Source organism: Corvus cornix, chromosome 1A (genome assembly GCF_000738735.6).
Source record: "Corvus cornix cornix isolate S_Up_H32 chromosome 1A, ASM73873v5, whole genome shotgun sequence".
Lineage (NCBI taxonomy): Eukaryota > Metazoa > Chordata > Aves > Passeriformes > Corvidae > Corvus > Corvus cornix.
Genome location: NC_047057.1, coordinates 12,787,854 through 12,805,847, shown reverse-complemented (window position 1 = coordinate 12,805,847; position 17,994 = coordinate 12,787,854). Strand labels below are relative to the sequence as shown.

General features: G+C 37.5%; 1 protein-coding gene across 3 annotated transcripts in view; it reads left to right on the top strand.

Annotated features, from left to right (window-relative positions):
- Positions 1-17,994, top strand: part of SRPK2 (SRSF protein kinase 2) — a 134,957-nt gene that overhangs the window by 26,285 nt on the left and 90,678 nt on the right. The gene's annotated exons all lie outside the window — the stretch shown is intronic.

Below are 17,994 nucleotides of genomic sequence, written 5' to 3'. Positions count from 1 at the left end.
GTCCTCAAAAGGGAAACGTCTGGCATCTCCCTGACAGTTGACACTCTCCAGAATCACTGGAAAAATGTGCATTTTGGATTTTGAATGAATTTCCACTACAGTGTTGTGTCAATAAAACACAAACGTATCCTGGTACTTATTGGGCATGACCGTGGCTTTTTGAGGAACTGTGTGCAGTACAGCTGTCTCTGAGATGAAAGGAAAGTGGTGCTTCAAGAACATAACCAGCGCCAAGTGTCCTCTGCAGCATTTTGCTCACAAAGAGAGAGAAGGCAGTATTATAATCAGTCTGCCTTGAGGAATGCCGCAGGAAAAAGATGACTAATGATTTTTTTTTAAACAGTAAAGCAAACTGCAAAGGAACAGGGATTACTAGAGGGATTTAAACATGGACTGTAATAAAATATTGATTTCAACGCCTTTTCCTCTCTGCCACACTAATGAAAGTTTTCATTGTACTTTGTCAAAATGGGTCTTACAGGGCAGAACTCAGGTCAGTGATGAACATGTCCTCCTCTTCCAGAGAGCCAGTCTAGCTCTGTGGGTATAGCAAGACTGAAATGGTTCTTGTCTCAGCATTGGAAACCTGTGGTGAAACCTGCTGTGAGCTCTACACATGGAAAACACTGAACTGACCGACAGGGTCAGGCGAATTGAAGTGAATATTACTTAATCAGGAGCAGTATTTCAGGTAGCTGTGGGATATATAGCTTTGTGTTTAAAAATGGAAAACACAGCTATTCACCATGCTAGTTTTCCTCATTCATACATAACAATTTACATATTCTTTTCATATTCAGTAGAAGGTTGCTGCTTTTTGAGTCAGTCACAACAATGCCACCACATAACAAAACTATTTGAGAAAATGAACAATATAAAGGAGATTAGTAGTTTAAAATATGTTTTCTCTGAGCACATTCTCTCTGGGTAGATCTTAGGAGGTTAACACACAGCTTAAAATATATAGATAGTCTATTTGGTATACAAAAATAGTCTTAAGAACAAGGTAAAAAAAAAGAGGAGTCGTTGACATGATTCAAGACCATGTACTCACAATGAAGTTAGGAAAGAATGAAGTAAGGAAAGGAGTAAAGGCCTGCCAGAGGGCTTAAACTGGGATTGTGACTAATGATACCACTTGTGAGTAAATACATGCAGATCACAGGTTTGCTTTTGGAATGTGTTAGCAGCTAATGATATGCAGGATTTTATCTCTGCTAGTAACCCCCTAAGTGCCGTTACATTTCGGTCTCATACTTGTGCCAGTTTTAGCATCACCAAAACCTCCTTAACTGGCAAAGAGAGACAAATCTTGGCTGTAAAGTTTGAAAAACTTAAGGCAAAATTTGTGAAATTAGCAGCAGTCTTGAATATTTGATTGTTGTGGCTGTCCAAGGGCAAGAGGGAGGAGGCAAAAATAGGCTCTGCCCCAGTGGCACATACACCAGTGCTATACAAGGAGGGCCAAATTATCAAGTCAGGCATTTCTGGTGTTTTGTAATGACTTAAGTGACTTGCAATGACTGAAAATCCCACACCTGTGTGAATCCTCTGCTCTTTCAGGCTGTTTTGCAAAACACTGATCCTCCCATCTCAGAGGAGAAGTTAAAAAAAAAATAACAGAAAAGAAAAAAAAAGAAGGAAACAAAATCATCCAGTTATCTTCCAGCTGACTAGTTTTTGTGGGTGCTGTGCCAGAAGTGCACAGAAAGTAGTTAGAGTATGGTTGTATTTTGTGTGTGTTTGTTTTTAAATTCTGATTATCTCATGCAACTATTCTTGCTTGGACACTCAGTATGCGTATACTGTTGTCAGGAGTGTAATGGAGAGGTAATTTAAGCTGCTGTGGCACCAATCTGTATGCATGGCAGTATCCAGGTATGAGCCAACCTGTGCCATCACTAGATGGCCTCTCATTAGCTTCTTCAAAGATATTTCAGTGATCTGATACTGCAGGTTAATTGGCAGAATAAAATAATTTATACTTTGTGACATGGTTTAATAATAAAAGATAGCTACAATTTAGGTAGTATTTTCACTTTAATGATTGCACTCTTGGTTTGAATTCTAACTGTATCTTTATATTTTAAAATGTTGCATCATTTTTTTTAATATAAACATTTATTACAAAAGTGTTAAGTCAGAGCAAAAACCACTACATGTCAGCACTCTGGGATGGATTTTGCTACACAGCAAAAGATGACATCTTTGTTGATTGACCTATTTCTCTTTTGCTTGTTACTTGGACTGTGGAAGATTCAATTTTATTCTATCATGCAGCTGCCTTCTAGTAGATTTGTTAAAACCTTAGTTCAGTGAATGGTTACAGGATTAGGTCTTCTATTGTTTAACTGTTCTGTTCAGACACTTTTCAACTGATGTTTACTAAAATGTGCCCTTTTATAAGATACTTTAGTCTTTCTGATGAGGATTCCTTGAACCTGCTGTGTGTTTAAAACCTTGTCTTCTGTCAGGAGTTCACATGCTCTATATATGTGAGCAGATAGTGTGGTATTAGCTTCAAAGTTTAAAAAAAAATGAAATGCACAACTGAGTCAAAAAGGGTCAATAATGGTTGCTGTAACTGTGGCAGTATCCAGAGTTTTTCAGAGCCTGGCCCTGGCTGCAGAACACAGACTGGGGCCATACCTGTTCTGGAGCACTTGTGCTCTGGAAACAACACAGTGACTACATTGATGATTATATTGTGCTGCCAACAGTAGCAAGATATTTATCCCCCATGAAGTTTTATATTTTCTAGGACAGTAAATAAAAATACTGATTCTACAATGGCCTTTACTCTACCCATCACAGGGGGCAATTTGGGGGTGTTCCATATTTAAAAAATAAAGGTTTTAAAAAAATCACAGGTTTTAAAAATTTGGCTTGGTAACCAGAAGTTTCATATGTATAGGGATTAGGGGCATTATAGGTCTGAAAATGTTCTTACAGTCCTGTATGTGTCTCTTAATCCACAAATATATATCTGCTTAGATTTATCCCATTTAACTTTATCAGACTGAGTGCATTTCCATCAGTATTTAAATTTCCCTGTGCTGTTGTGTACTTCTTTGCCTATCTTGCCATAGTACTTAAAAAAAATCAAATACCCCTTTTGTTACTTTGCATAGATATAAGAATGATGACAAGGAAACACAACAGAAATTTCTTTGGTTTTCCCTGTCTGCTTTTTAAAAATTATTTTTTTCAGCCGACATGCCTATGCACTCTTCTTACAATTTTCTTTGAACTTTTATAAGCACTCCATTTTTTCTCCACTGATACTCTCCCTGGTTAGTTGTGCCTTTCCTGTCTTCAAACTTTGTCATATCCATGTTATTTTCTTTTTCAATGAAGATGAAATGTTAATGTGACTGATGACTTGTGTCTGTATAAGGGGATTTATGTGCTGGTGGAGGGATATTAGTACCTGTACTAATATTTATCATGTATGGATTGCAGTGAATAACAGTAATTTAAAAAATTACAGCTGAGTGACTCTACTGTTCAGCAAACTAAAAAACCATCCAAGCCGTAGCCTTCTTTCCCTGTTTATACCTTATAGAAGGAAAGTGAGTTGGTGTCATTAATACACAAAGATGGGTGATGTTGATTGATATTTTAATCCCATGTTAAATGACAACAGAATTTGGTAACTAAATGGGTGAAGATTATATGAATTGATACAACTACCTGAATCTGTACAGCAAAGGTGGGATCCACTTGATCTCATGTGGGTATCTTCAGTGTAGGCATCCACATACAACCTGGTTACACAGACATCTTTATTGTTGGTGGAGAGATGCCGGCACCTGGGGGAAGTCAGCCTGTTTGGGATTAGATTAACCAAGTAATGAGTTGAACTCTGTCCAGAGTTTGCAGTTTTCCCCCTGCCTATAGTAAAAGGAGTTTGGTAACTCAGATGAAGACACTAATAGGCAGAATTAGTTCAATCTGTCTAAAAGTTAGTGGCTGAGAATTGTCATTATGCCTGTTCAGTCAGTGGAACAAGTAGAACTGCAGGAAAGCCATTTTTTATCTCTTAAAAATAATGCTGATATCCTCAATGATCTTGATAGTACACTAGGGATTTGTACACCTGCACATCCTGGGTTTAGTAGCTTTTACAACTGTTCCAGCTAGATTTTTACGAGGATCTTTGGACCTAGCCGAATGTAACGTAAAATAATTTAATTTACACTTCTTCTGGATCTGGCCTTTTCTTTATCTAGTCCCCTTATGTGCTTTCTCAAGCATATTAACAGAGGAATGAAATAATTGTAATAATTCTCCTAGAGGGATAAAGTCTGAATATTTTGTCACTTTCAATCACTTTTCCTAATGATATTTCTAAGAAAAAATAAACCAGGGCAATGTTAAGTCTTGCCTTTTTTTTATTCTTGTTGGAGGAATGGTTTGCTGACTCATTTTGTTTGGAAGTTTTTCCAACTTTAACATAGCAATTTGGGGGTGTTCCATATTTAAAAAATAAAAAAAGCAAGCTCTTTTCCCTAGTCTTCTATATAATAAGCATGAAGAATAACTATATAATAAGCATGAAGAATAACTAATCAAAACTCTGAAGACGATCCAATTTTTAAATCTATGTTTTACTTCTTGTTTCCATGATGTTATTGTACTGCCTTATTCACAATGGGCAAAAGCTGAATTTCTAATGTAAAAAAGCACATGCTGCAGGTTCTCTAAATACACTTTGTACTCTCTTAAAGTCAGGTTAAATTGTACTCAAGATACCATATTTTCCACTGTATAGAAATCTCCAAAACATGGTTTTAAATGTAAGGTGATGGGTGCAACTTGCGAATCTGCCATTTCCTGAGCTGCTCTTGTCATTGCTTAGTTGCTTGTTTGAGTAGAAGCAGCAGTGCAGGCATGGAGGGGGAGTAGTAATGTCCTTACTGTCATGTCCTTTTGGGGGGAAAGCAAGTGTTATTTTCCAGTACATATTCTGGGGTACTGTGTAGACTCTGCACAGAAACGCACACGTCAGTCTTCCTTAAAATATTCAAAATGCTGCTGTTGTCCTTCGCCTTAACGACCTCTTATCAGCTCACTTAAGTTGAACACATTTGCTGCATTTAGTGTTTTCCCTTGTAAGTTTTAGTCCTCATCTTTTTTTAGTTTGCTTTTCTTCCTACACTCTGCTGAGCTTTCTCATCCTTCTTTGTCTATTGTCTTCAGCTGTCTGTTTTCACCTTGGCAACATACCTTTTCTTTGTCAATGTTCCTTCTCTTTCTTCCAGAAATTTTGCTGTATTTTTCTCTTGCTTAATTTTTCTCTGCTCTCAGTGATTTCTGCCCATTTTATTTTACTCCATGTGTTTCCCAACTGTCTCTGTACTCTTTTTAATTTCTTTTCCTTCATGTAGTTACTAATTAACATTTGAAGCCGTATTGGTGATTCTTATAACTTAACAAAATCACATTGTTTAGAATCAATTTGTTAGATGGTCTCTTCTTATGATGCTTATTCATAGTTTCTCATTATGGGTGTTAAATACCAGGAGCAAATAAAGATGATATAAATGTATTCACATTCCATGTTTCCCAAAGGTAGGGGGAAGTAGTAGTGGCATTTAAAAATACATAATCTTTGAAGTGTGTTTCCTTCCTTGTATGGGACCCAGGGTGATCATCGGTGAGGTTTGTCTGGACTAGACTTGCCAGTCCTTTTGAAACTCGAGTGATCTGATTTTCATGCACATATCTTCTGTGACTGTAAACTTAGATACTTTAGGGAATGGTGAATAGGATAGTGAAACTGGAAGAGAATTCAGATAATACAACTTTCCATGCTATTTCATCAGGTTTTTTATCTTATTTAACAAAGTTTTCAGTTTGTTCCCCTGTGTTTATATGAAGGGAAATGCTCTAAGGATGCACCCTTGCTCTGAGTCCTCAGCAAAACCTACAATAGTAGGTAGAGTGTTACCTGTCATTCTGTCTTCCCATTTTCTTTTTCCTTTTCATGTCTTTGTGATTATCTGCATTGGTCAGTTTCTAAAACAGTTTATTTTAGTTCAGTAGGGTTTTACTTTTATGGAAGATGTAACTGACACTATAGGCAGCCGTTCAACAGTATATTGTTTAGATGTTGCTCTAACAACTGCCAAACTTAGGACTGTGTTGTTGAAAACCTGTCTTGCCACCACAGAAGTCTGTGCCTCCTGTGCAGGGAAAGATGTGTAGAAGTCCTGAGTTCCTGGTTTGAAGATGCCATCAGCTGGGTATGAGCACATGGCAGTGATGCCATTTGCTGGCTCATTCACGGCAGCCACCAGTGCTGGGACCAGGAGTGGAGCGCCTGGGGGTGCAGGGGAGGCGAAGTCTGGGTGCCAGGCTGGGTGATGTCCTCCTGCACCTCTAGCAGCATGGCTCAATAAAATCTGCTTCATGCAATCTAGGAGAAGATGGGAGGTACCAGAGGGCTATGACGTTGCCACACATTTGCAGAGTGGAGGGTGATTTCTTGCCACCTACATCACTGTCATACATGAAATCCCTATTTGTGCTTGGTCTTTGCATATTAAGTGCTTTAATTAATTAATTTTGAGTTAAATATTTTTAAATTGAATCTTAAAATTAACCCATCAGCCCAGGTACAAAAATCCAGTTCCATTATCAGTGTTTTCAATTGTTCAAAATAGTTTATTAAGAGAGTTGCACCCTTCCCAATTAAAAATTCCCCAGTTAAAAATCACAAACTTGCCCTTTTCAAACTTCAAACCACTGGTACACCATAAGAGCTACCTTTCCTGTGTTTACTGTATACTTTTACAAGTGTTTTGAGGTGTGTTGGGTGTATTTTAATACTTTTTTTTGGTGTTTTCACTTGCATTTTGATTCCAAGGCCAAAAAAACCCCCACCCAGTCTAATAGCCAGCAGCTATTTTTAGCTACAGAGCCATTACTCTGCAGGCAAGCTCCACGGCAACCTGAAGACCTGAATTTTAATGAAGGCATTGTAACTCCCTTATCTCGACCAATACCACCCCCCCCCCCCCCCCACAACGATGAGCCATTGGTGGACGGAGATGATCCATGAAAGGGAAAACACCAATCACTTTGGACCAAAGGGGTGGGCTGTGGGCGGACTGGGGCGGAGCAAAAACTATAAAAAGGACGAAGTGGAGCGGCCGGGTCTCCTCTCTCCTCTTGCTCTGTCTAGGGTGGCTGTGGGCGACATCGGTGCTGGGCATTAAAAGCCTTACCCCTTTTAAGGGGCTTTTAGTAATTTTTTTAAAGTCAGCCCAGCGCTGCAAGTTCTTTTTCTCTACCTGAGGTCTAGTGCTGTCTCAGCCAGAAGATCTCACATCCCTGCGCTCCTGGGGCATACCATCTACTGAGCCATAGGATCCCAAATTTTTATATTTTTCTAATTCCTGTAATTTTTCAGTTTTTCTGTTTTCAATAAATTAATCTTTTTAAGAGTTGTCTCATTCCTCACAATCACTGTGTCTTCACTACAGAAGAAACTATTTGTAGCCAGCTTTTTAGGCAAGACAATAGCAGGTTTCTCATATGATTGCTGAATTAAGTGATGGGGAAGTCAGATGGAGAAGAGGAGAGGGTGTAAAAAGAAAAAAAGTAAAAAAGTAGAGCTAAAAAAAATAACCTTGAAAGTCTTAATGTTTAAGAGGTAGGTTTGCAGGCCAGCCAAGAACACTTGTAATTTTTCATCAGCAGTGGCTGATTATGATAAAATGTAGATGAGATATTAATGAACAACAGGAAAAAAAAGGCAAGCAGCAGAGATGTAAATAGCCTTACCAATTGCAGGATCAGATCTCATCAGTTCTGGACAAACCTTTGCTTTATGTAAATACCTCCCTTCTTGGGATTGCTTTCAACTCTCTTCTTTCCTATAAAAATATTTTGTCCTTAGTATCCAGAATTTTTTTCTGATCAGATTTTAAAAAATTTCTTCTTCCTTTTCTCATATCTTGCAGCAAAAATTTACAGATATTTCTCCAGTTTCCTTTTCAATCATTTATTGTTGTTGCATATGTATAATTTTTTTTTTTTTTTAAATCATCCCATTTCTTTGAAGAACTGAGCAAAAACAAAGCAAGGGGATATTTTGACATGTATTTGAACGAATGTTGTATGTTTTATCTATAGAATTAAAAATATTCCTAATAGAAGTCCTTCAGGAGTAGAAGGCTTTCATAGCACTCCCTTACCTGGAAACACCTCATATTTTCTCATTCCATTTTTGTCAACATAGTATGTTCTTTTCAATATTTCCAATTACAGGTATTCAGTACATGTATGTATTATGCTGTAATTACATTCAGACTTCACAAAGGCATCTGAAGAATTAACGGTATTTCCGTTCCTTACAAAGTGGGAAGTGTAAGCTGGCTGAATGCCAACTTATCAGTGTTGGGTTGTTTAACATTTGTATCAGTTTAAAGAAATACTTTCCTGTGTTACTGCTATGTCTACTGCACTAGAGAGAAGCCCACTAGAAAAATCCCCAGTATTTTCATGTTGCTATGTTAATCCAGAGCACTGGCAATTAAAGAGTGAAAATGGTATATGTGAGAAAAACACTTAAAATATAATTAGAAGGTTCCTCCTTTCGTGGGCACTGCATGCGTATTTAAAATTTGTCATCGGTACAATTTTATCTCCAGTAATAATTCTGAAATTTAATTTTTCTGTGTTACAGCTTTACTGATGATATTGTTTGCAAAAGATTAAACTTGATCAAGTTGTAATTTAAGAATAGGTAGATCCATTTACTTAACTAAAAATTTTAAAGTAATGATGCTATGTTAATGGAGAATCATATTTGTTCTCAGGTGTGATCATTACAGCTTTATCGTGGTTACTGGGGGTGTGTGTTACAGTAGACAGTGATTTCCTTCTATGCAGTGTCTCAGGGGTCTTTTTTGCTGTCAGTGGTCGTGGTTATGGCAGTAGGAAGGCACAACCATGTGCGAGAGGCAGGGATGGTTGCAGTCAGTGCACGTGCATTTCTAAAGACTGGAAAGTGGTGGTGCTTTCATGTTAAGTTTCTTCTGCCAGTTGTGTGCTTTAGCTCAGAGATAGCAAAGGTATGAGCAGGTGCCACAGATCCAAAGCCTTTTCCTTGCAGTAATTGATGTTGGTCTGACAGGCTCTAGCAGGATTTCAGAGCTTGCTTTGGCCCTTCAGTTGTCTTTTCTACAAGAAACAAGCTGCAGAGAACATACTTGAAGGATGGCTGACTGGTCAGATACAGAATTTCGAGGTTTGTTTAATGTTGGGAAGGTTGCTGTGAGGCAAATCCTTTCTATTTCATTCAATGGTCACTGGTTCCAGAGCCTCTACGACTGAGTGGACGTGGTCAGGCTTATTTACACAGGAGTTGTACTATGTTCAAATGTAGGAACTAGAAGTAAAGCCAGGAGTATACGATGTTATTTGGTGAGTGTGGCATGGTACAGCTGGCATCATTATCTTGGTTTTGGCACTTTTAATGGCTGCTGAGGATGCTCCTCTTGCTCTTATTCCTTCATGTAAAGCCACTTTATTTTTCCCTATTCTGCCCCTTGTTTCTATTATAAACAATATGGAACATTTAATGGGAAGTTTGACAGAGACAACTCTGTAACCTGTCCAGTGTTCCTCGAGACTTAAGACTTTGGGTAAGCTGATCACCATGTGGATCCATGTCCCTCCCAGTGGGACACAAGTCACTGCTAAAGTGGAAAGATTTTTGGCTTGCTTTGGGCTTGGAATAATGTGCTTTTTTGATGGAGCTTTTCCTGAGAAGTGCTTGTACTCTTATGAGGCCAGGAAGAGATGAAACAAGTCCTTCTCATGTCCTAGAGGAACAGAGCTGAGAATGTTTTTGCATCCGAAAATTCAAGGAGTATAAGAGCCCGATGATCTGCTGGATAAGAAATGTCAAAAACCTTGCAAGAATATTTGGAAAAACCAGTTGTGTAGATACTGTGATGATAATCACAATATAAAAAGTTATTGAAAAGCATTTGGTGAATATGCTGTCTAATTATTTTAATTTTAAAATATTTCTACTATAAGGATTCCTAGCTGTAAATTTTGTAACAAAAAGTAAAAATATAAAGCTTTTTAGAACAGTGTGAATGATTCTAAAAAATATGACTGAGAAGAAATTCTAACCTGAAGTTTAAGGTTATAACACGTATTCAATACTTGTGACCTCGTTTAATCCTTTTGGGTAAATCATGTAACTTCATCTCCTAGGAGAGGGAGGAATCAATGTGTGCAAGATTTTATGAGTCATTGCTTTAGTCATTGCTTTATAAGGTTTTCTTTAAAACTGGAACTGTCATTCTGCTACATTAGAGCAATTTATTTTTTTTCTTGAATTTTGAAAAAAACCCCAAAAGCACATAATAACAAATGATGGAAAAATAATACTAATAATGCTAATTTTGGATTAGAAATCAGAAATCATTCACTCCATCCATTGAGTTAAGATAGTAAAGATAGTAGAAATGATGCAGTTTGAGGGTGTCTAACACTCATTTTGCTGGAAGTTGAATTTTTTTCAGCTTTGGCAGAAAAGCTGTCCATGTATGCTTGGCAAACCACTACCTCTAGACAAGCTTTGGAAAATACAGCAGATGACTTACTTTATTTTATCTAACAGAATAATAAGTTCTTAAATCACTCTGTCTGTAGCTACCTTGTGTCCAGTTATTTCTGTATGGAAGTATTTTTTTTGCCTAGTAATAACTGACTGGCAGCTGATTTTTAAAGGACAGAGGATATGTTTTAACCTACTTACAATATTTTGTGTTGGGTTGTTGTTTTTTTTTTTTTTTTTTAACCCTAAAATGAATAAACTTGTAGGAATAAGCTTTTTGCTTTCTAGCGGCTCTAGGAAATGTCCTTAACTCTGTCCCTTCCAAACAAAATCTTTCTCATAAACCTTAACTACTTACAAATAATGAAGGTCAGTACATCAATAATTGGTAAATAACAAGCACAGATATATTTGGGGTTAATAGTGCTTTCCTTGGTGTGCTTACTGGTATTTAATCTGACAAGTAGTTATGCAAAATGAACATTTTTTTTTTCTTTGCAGAATGGCTTTCTGTAGAAGCACAGATTTTCAAAGAAACTTAAGTCAGAGTTGGTTATTGGCATGAGATGAGAGGAGGGAGGGAAAGAAACAACGTGGTGCTGGGCATACATCTGGTACAGCAAATGCTGCCAGACCCAGCAGAACTAGGAGAATGAAGAATTCCTCTTATTGTCACCTTTGTATTTCAGTAAGCACTTCATTAAAGAATATTACAGTCTGGCAATAGATAAAATGCCAGATTATGTCAACGAGGCTTAGTTATGTGGGTGACTAAAAGAAATTCAAATTAATAGTTAGCTTTAGCTAGTTAAATATAGTTAGGTAATTCTGCTTCCCTGTGTTCATAATGGGCCATTTATTGACTAATTGTAGCATGTTGTAATGCTTTTTGTCTTAAATATGTAATGCTTCCTCAAATTTATCTACAAACTTCCTCCAAAATTATTCTCTCATATATATATATATATATATGCATGTATATATATGTATATTAAAACTGTAAAGCTATATTAAGACACTATTAAAAATTCTTCAGAGGTGTAACTTACGTGAATTATGTATATTTACGTATTTGGAAACTAATTATTTAAACGAGTAAAAAACAAATTCATCTGTGCATTTTGTGTGGTTTTTTCCCTTTTGGAGAAACAGAAACAAAGTTGACTGTGTGGTGGATGTTCTCAAGCTTGTTTTCACTCTTGTGGTCTGCAGTGTGTATTTCCTTCCTACCATGTTTCACTCCTTTCTATATCCTGTGTTTGTCGGTGTCCTCCTCGCGGTGAAGATTCAGTAAAATGTTAAGTACTGGTGTTGCTATTTTTCTTGAGTAAAATACCATTGTTCTGTAAGTTCTCAGTAAACAGTCTTCCATTTTCTTCTGCAAAAACAAGGCATCAGCTACCATTAAATGTATCTACTGTCTTTCAGATCAGCTTTGGCCTCTATATCTGTTAAGGAGAATAGTGCTAGCAACTGTCAGTGTCATCTGGATATGAATGATGTCTGTCTTTAAGAATTAGGGTAGACTTAACTCTTGGGTGCTAACTGGGAGTAGCAGCCATTTTGAAAAAAGACAGGTTTTTCTCAGAATATTTTCTGAAAGTATTGTTTTTCAGCCACAGCTCATGTCTGGAAAACTGTTTAGAAGGATCACAGTGATATTACTATGAATATGAATATGTTTTTTAAAAGTACCTGAGCATGTGATTGCAGTAGTTTCAAGTATATCAGAAATGTAAAAAGCAGAGGCTCTGAGATCACTAAGAGAAGATCAGAAGCAACATGCAGTTTCTCAAAAACCCCAAACGATACGGTACTATTAAGTCCAGTTAATGTACTTGTAGATACTGAGTAAATCCATCTTCCCCTTTATGCAAGGGAAAATGGAAGACTTTAAAAAAATTTCCTATTTATTTTTTCCTCTCATTAGATATTGACTTCTATTATGTATGTCTGCCAAGATGAGCATGAGTGGGACCCAGCTGTAGTTGAACTTGTGCAGTGTGTAGAAAGAAAGGATCTGTACTTCCTGTTTTATCTTTTATCTGGTCCCTAAGACCTTGTGTGTGGGATGAGGGAGTGTTTTTTCAAAACATACTTTACATTCAGAGCAGTAATTAAAACATGACTCTTACAAAAATGTTTAAAATTTAAAGTGCATTTCAATATTACTGACTTCTTCTTATACAGGTCTTTAGGAAAGGAGAGAGTTTGCTTTATCATTTTGAAGTAAACAGTTTCTTAAAATGGTGATTTTAATATTTCAAGTATGGCATAACCTTAAAAGTTCTATTGTAATTTCCTCATGCTCTGAGCAGAAATATTATTTAACATATTGAAGAGGAATAATACTAAGAATAGTAATGTAATCTCCTCAACAGGAGATTGCAAACAGCTGGTTTTCTGTCACTTACTCTTCAGTGAGGCAGTCACTGGCTTGTGTATCAGCATTGATGTGAATGTTATGCATGAAAGACCTGAAGAAGTCCATAAAGCTACTATTTTTTTCTTCACTTCAAAAGCTTAGTAATATCAGGAAGAACAATTTATTTTAGGGCAGTTATACTCATTATGGTTCCATACTACTCCATTTAGTATTCATATGCTTATCAAATTTAGGCATGCTCTGGATTTGTGCCATTTTGAAACCCCTGTTTCAACCACAGAGCTTGTGATTCTAGCAGTCTTTTAGAACTATTTATTTTAAAAGTACATGATCTAAAAGATATAAAGCAGTGAACCTCTCAAGCTGTGTGCAAATCTGTCTAATTTTGTCTGGTGTCCAGTGCTTCATCAGGGGAATTTAAATTTATTGCCTTCTTTTGTGTTGTTTAGCATGTCACTTGTTACAACAGTTATCCAAAGCTCAAAACATAGATCTGTCCACACCAAATCACGTTACTGATACCAAAGTTCTTAACGCATTTCATTACTTCAAGGCTGAAAAATTACTTAGAATAGGCAGTTTGATTAATTTGATTTGTTGAATAGTTTCAGATCTGTCTTCATAGATTCATTTGGGAAGCAGGACTATTTCTTTTAACAGTAACACTGGAAGTAGTCAACTTGCAGCAGGATGAGAGTTTTATAGGCAAACTGTAAGAGCCAAGCAGCTGTAGCTGTGATATAAGGATGGAAGATTCAGTGGAGAATAGACTAGGATGGATATTGATAAGGAAGTACATGTTTAAAGACAGTGTAGAAGAAAGGCTAAAATCACCTCAAGCTTGTGTCCCAACATACACACCACACAGAAAATGGAAGAAAAGCTCTGAACCTGCTAGTGTATGATCAGATTATACTAACAAAATGTGTGTGGATGAGCTTACCTATTAATTAAAAACGAAGTATCTTTTTCTTGCATCTGTTTAGTATAATATTTATTTTAAAAAGCATATATGGAAACTATGTATGGCAGGCTTTACACTGCAAAAAATTGAAGGTACTTATGTTTAGCTGCTACTTTGTCTCTTCCTTTGCACCCAAAAGGCATGGGGGTTGCAGGGGGAGAAAGCTGTATTAGTTGAGTTCTGCAACAGTGGATCTCTGCCCTGGATAAATTTAATACATGCACTGTCAGTAAGATATTTTAATCTTGACTGATGAACATGTTGTAGACCACTGAGATAATCTGTTTGTGGTAGACATGATTAAATTTTTAGTGAAACAGTGACTTCTGTCACTTGACTTTGAAATTGTGGTGACTCTGATAACTACCCATATGTCATAGGGAACAGTTTGTGCAGTGCCATATACCTTGTCCACACTTTTCCATCTGTGCTTCAACAGCAGCTAGGGTTTTTTATTTTCTTTGATTGTGGAGAGCTCTTGTGTGGTCTTTTTATTGATAAAATAAATAAACAAAACTCCAGGCTAATTCTGCTCCTCTGATTTTCTTTTCCATCTTATGTATATATTCCTCAGAGATTCCCAGTTCCCATATCAATTTTTTTTGTTCTTCTTTCACACCGTTGAAATAAAAAAATTTCTCTTCTTTAAGAGTTTCTTCCCTTCTGAAGTTTTTTGTTCTAGATTTGGTGGGGAAACTTCAGGTTGTTTGGAGCTTTTGGCATGATGCTCTCTGAAAATCCCCTGTGAGTTTACAAACTGCCAGCATCTCTTTCTAGGACTCCCCTCTCCATTTTTCCAAGCCTCTGGTCTCTTTATTTCTTGGCAAAGCAAATGGTCTTTCTCTAAAAGGAGATTCCTTCCTGTTTTTACTTGATCTGTTGCCTTTTTCTCTGGTCGAACACAGAATTTGCACTTGAACATATTGGAGGAGGCAAACATCTTGGCTAAAAAAGAAATAAAATTATCGTTAGTTTCTGCTTTGCTTTGGCTTGAAAAAATAAAAATCATGATGATTAGGAAGCCATTTTGGGCAGTGCAGAGGCTTTCTGGTTTTTGTTTTCATTCAATCACAGCTTGAATAGTATGGCTTTAGGAGACTTAGTGTATCTGCTTCTCTCAGGGCTTGGCTGACAGCCAGTTGTCTGGCACTTGATCTGTACACAGTGCGAAATTACGCAAAGTGGGCTGATGAAGTGCATGGAATGACTGAGGAGTTGGTGACAATGATACTACCCCATACCTGAACTTACTGTTATTTTGTAGCTGAAGAAATTTGCTGCATTAACTGCTGCTTTGAGATGTGCAAGCCCTAATTTTCATTCATCTTCAACTTTTTTTCAGTGTTACGATCTATTCTGGATGTGGTTCTATGTAGAGTGCTATCTTTTTTGTGGCCTCAGAAATTAGGACAACCCAAAACTCTTCAGTGAGGACATAAATGCGTGCTCACTAAGCAGAGGTTCACTGTACCTCTGGGTGCTGATCAGTCCAGTTATCTAATTAAGTCATGAAACCCATTAAAGGTGGTTCTTGGAATCTGTAACAGGTGTAGGTCCTGAACAGTCCAGCATTTGCCTTTGTGCCCCTTGTGTAATTGAGGTAAACTGAAGGTGGAACTGTTAGTTCTGTGCTGGGTTTGGAGGGTGTTGAACCAAGAAACCTCCAGGAAGAGCTGTTCAGTTGTAAAACTTTACTTTTTCCTCTCTTTTCTTTTTCTGTTACTTTGAGTTTAACAAATACTACTGTAATTTGCATTCTTCTGGTTGCAAAGGCTGGTAGAGTGGTGCTATGGTGACTGCAGTTTGAAGGTTTTTTTCTGTAGTTATTTGGACTTGGGATGCAAGTTCTAAGTTCTAATAAATTCTGTAATTGAGCCCAGATTTCTGGATATGTAATTTATAAATAATCAAAATAAATGAAACATTGCTATTTCCACAGCCATTATTCTCTTATGGCCTATAGGCACTTAGTGTAAAACTCATCTGTTTTATTTTGCTGACATTATTCCCACAATCAGTTTTGATGAGGAGTGATAGTGATGTTATCAGCCTGACCTTACTGATGCAATATGGATGTGTAAAGGTACACATTTGCTTTTATGAATGAACAAAAGGGGTCCACTTGCAAAAATGTCAGGTAGCAGAGAAAAAAGATTGGTAAATCCCAAATAAGAAAATACTTCAAATTGACGGAAGAGAAACAGAGGAAAGAAAAACCCCAAAATCATGTGATGAAAGTTTTATCTAATTGTGGAGTAGAATGCTCATTAAGACATTAGAATTTTTTTTTCCTGTGAGGTCTCATTTTATTTAAATTCTTCTTGCAGCAATATTAAATAAGTCTTTGTTGTCACTTGGTTACTAAAAGTAAAATTAAATTATGTGCTGTGATGCCATCATGGAGAAATGTCTGTGCATCTCTTAAGAGAATCCAGGGACTCAAAGTTTGCAGTGAAGTAACTTATATCTTGGGTTTGTTTTTAACATCTTGTAGCATACTGTTAGCAATAAACTATTAGTGTAATAATCTCTAGACATCTATTGCAAAGCCTATGTGGAGACTTAATTATGGAATAGATCATTTGATCACTTCATCCCAAACTGTGGATTTTGTTTTGCTATAAAATCTTGCCTTGTTAATATCTGTTTATGTAATCAATTTTCAATTTTAAGCATCTTCAGAAGAAATTAAAAAACTTGTTGGACTTTGAGATTGAGGATCATATCTATTGGTGTCAGTTGGTGTCAAGGATCTGTGGTAGGGGAAATGAACTTCAGTTCATCCCTGCATTGGGATGTGAGTCTGGGTGTGCAGAGAAGTATCCCACTAGCTGTGATGGTAGGAACACTCGCTGCCTGGGATGGACAATGGTAAAAGACACTTTTTATGGTACTTGCAGTCATGCAGTGGAGCCAGTTGTGAACATACTGACATTTAACAGACATGTTTCCAAAGATCTGAGAGGCATCTACTTTGGATGTGAGAACTGAGATACTTTTGGAGGTTACTCTGAATAGTATGTTTTGGGAAGAGCAAGTCGCATATGCTTAAAGAAGTGATGATCACTTGCTAGCTTGCAAGCCTTCCACCAGAGCATGAGGGTGATAAACTCATTCAGATAGTAATAATATTTTTGTAACTTTGGTTGAAAAAAAAAAATTAATTAGTTATCCAGCTTCTCCTCTGTTTTCAGAAATTTCCGAGGCTTTGTACCTGAGATAGGTGTGAAGAGAGAAAGAAAATTCAGGTTGAAGGTCTTCTGTTGTGGAATGGTTAATCCCAAACAGTTCGGGTTTACTGTGGCTGTAAACAAGTGGATGTAGTGTTGCTCAGGTCTTACCAGTATTACCATAGGTGGCACTACGGTCTCTGGCGAGGATATGATCTTACAATGATGCTCATGTCCCTGACTTTGTTCTTTGGGTTTTTTGGGTCACAAACCTCTCGACTCCAGAGCTGCTGGTGAATTCTCTTTTTAGCAGTCCCTGTTCTGCTTCGACAGGGTCTTGTGAAGTGAGTGGCAGGGTACATCTCCCCTTGGTGACAGCACGCTGGGTGTCCGTGCCTGGGCGTGCTGCCAGCGTTTTGGTAATGAGGCACCAGCCCAGGCCTTACCAGTGCTGGATTGGTGATTACAGAATCACGGATGTGCTGAGTGGGAAGGGGCCCACCGCGATCAAGTCCAGCTCCTGGCCGTGCACGGCACCATCCCCAAGAGTCCCACCATGTGCCCAAGAGCATTGTCCAAACGCTTCTTGAACTCTGTCAGGCTGGTGCTGTGACCGCTGCCCTGGGGAGCTGTTCCAGTGCCCAACCACCCTCTGGGTGCAGTACCGGGTATTAAAAAAAAGAAAAGAAAAATAAAGGAAAATGAAACACAACTTTTCAATGTATTTGGGGGACATTAGAGGCAGGCCCCTACAACCGAAATCCAGGTGTGCCTAACGTTTTCCGCGTCTGGTTCTCACCCGTGTATGAAAGTAGTGATTTAATACCTCGCTCTTTGTGACAAAAATGATTCAAAGAGCCATATTTTTCAGGGCTTTTGATCTGGAGGC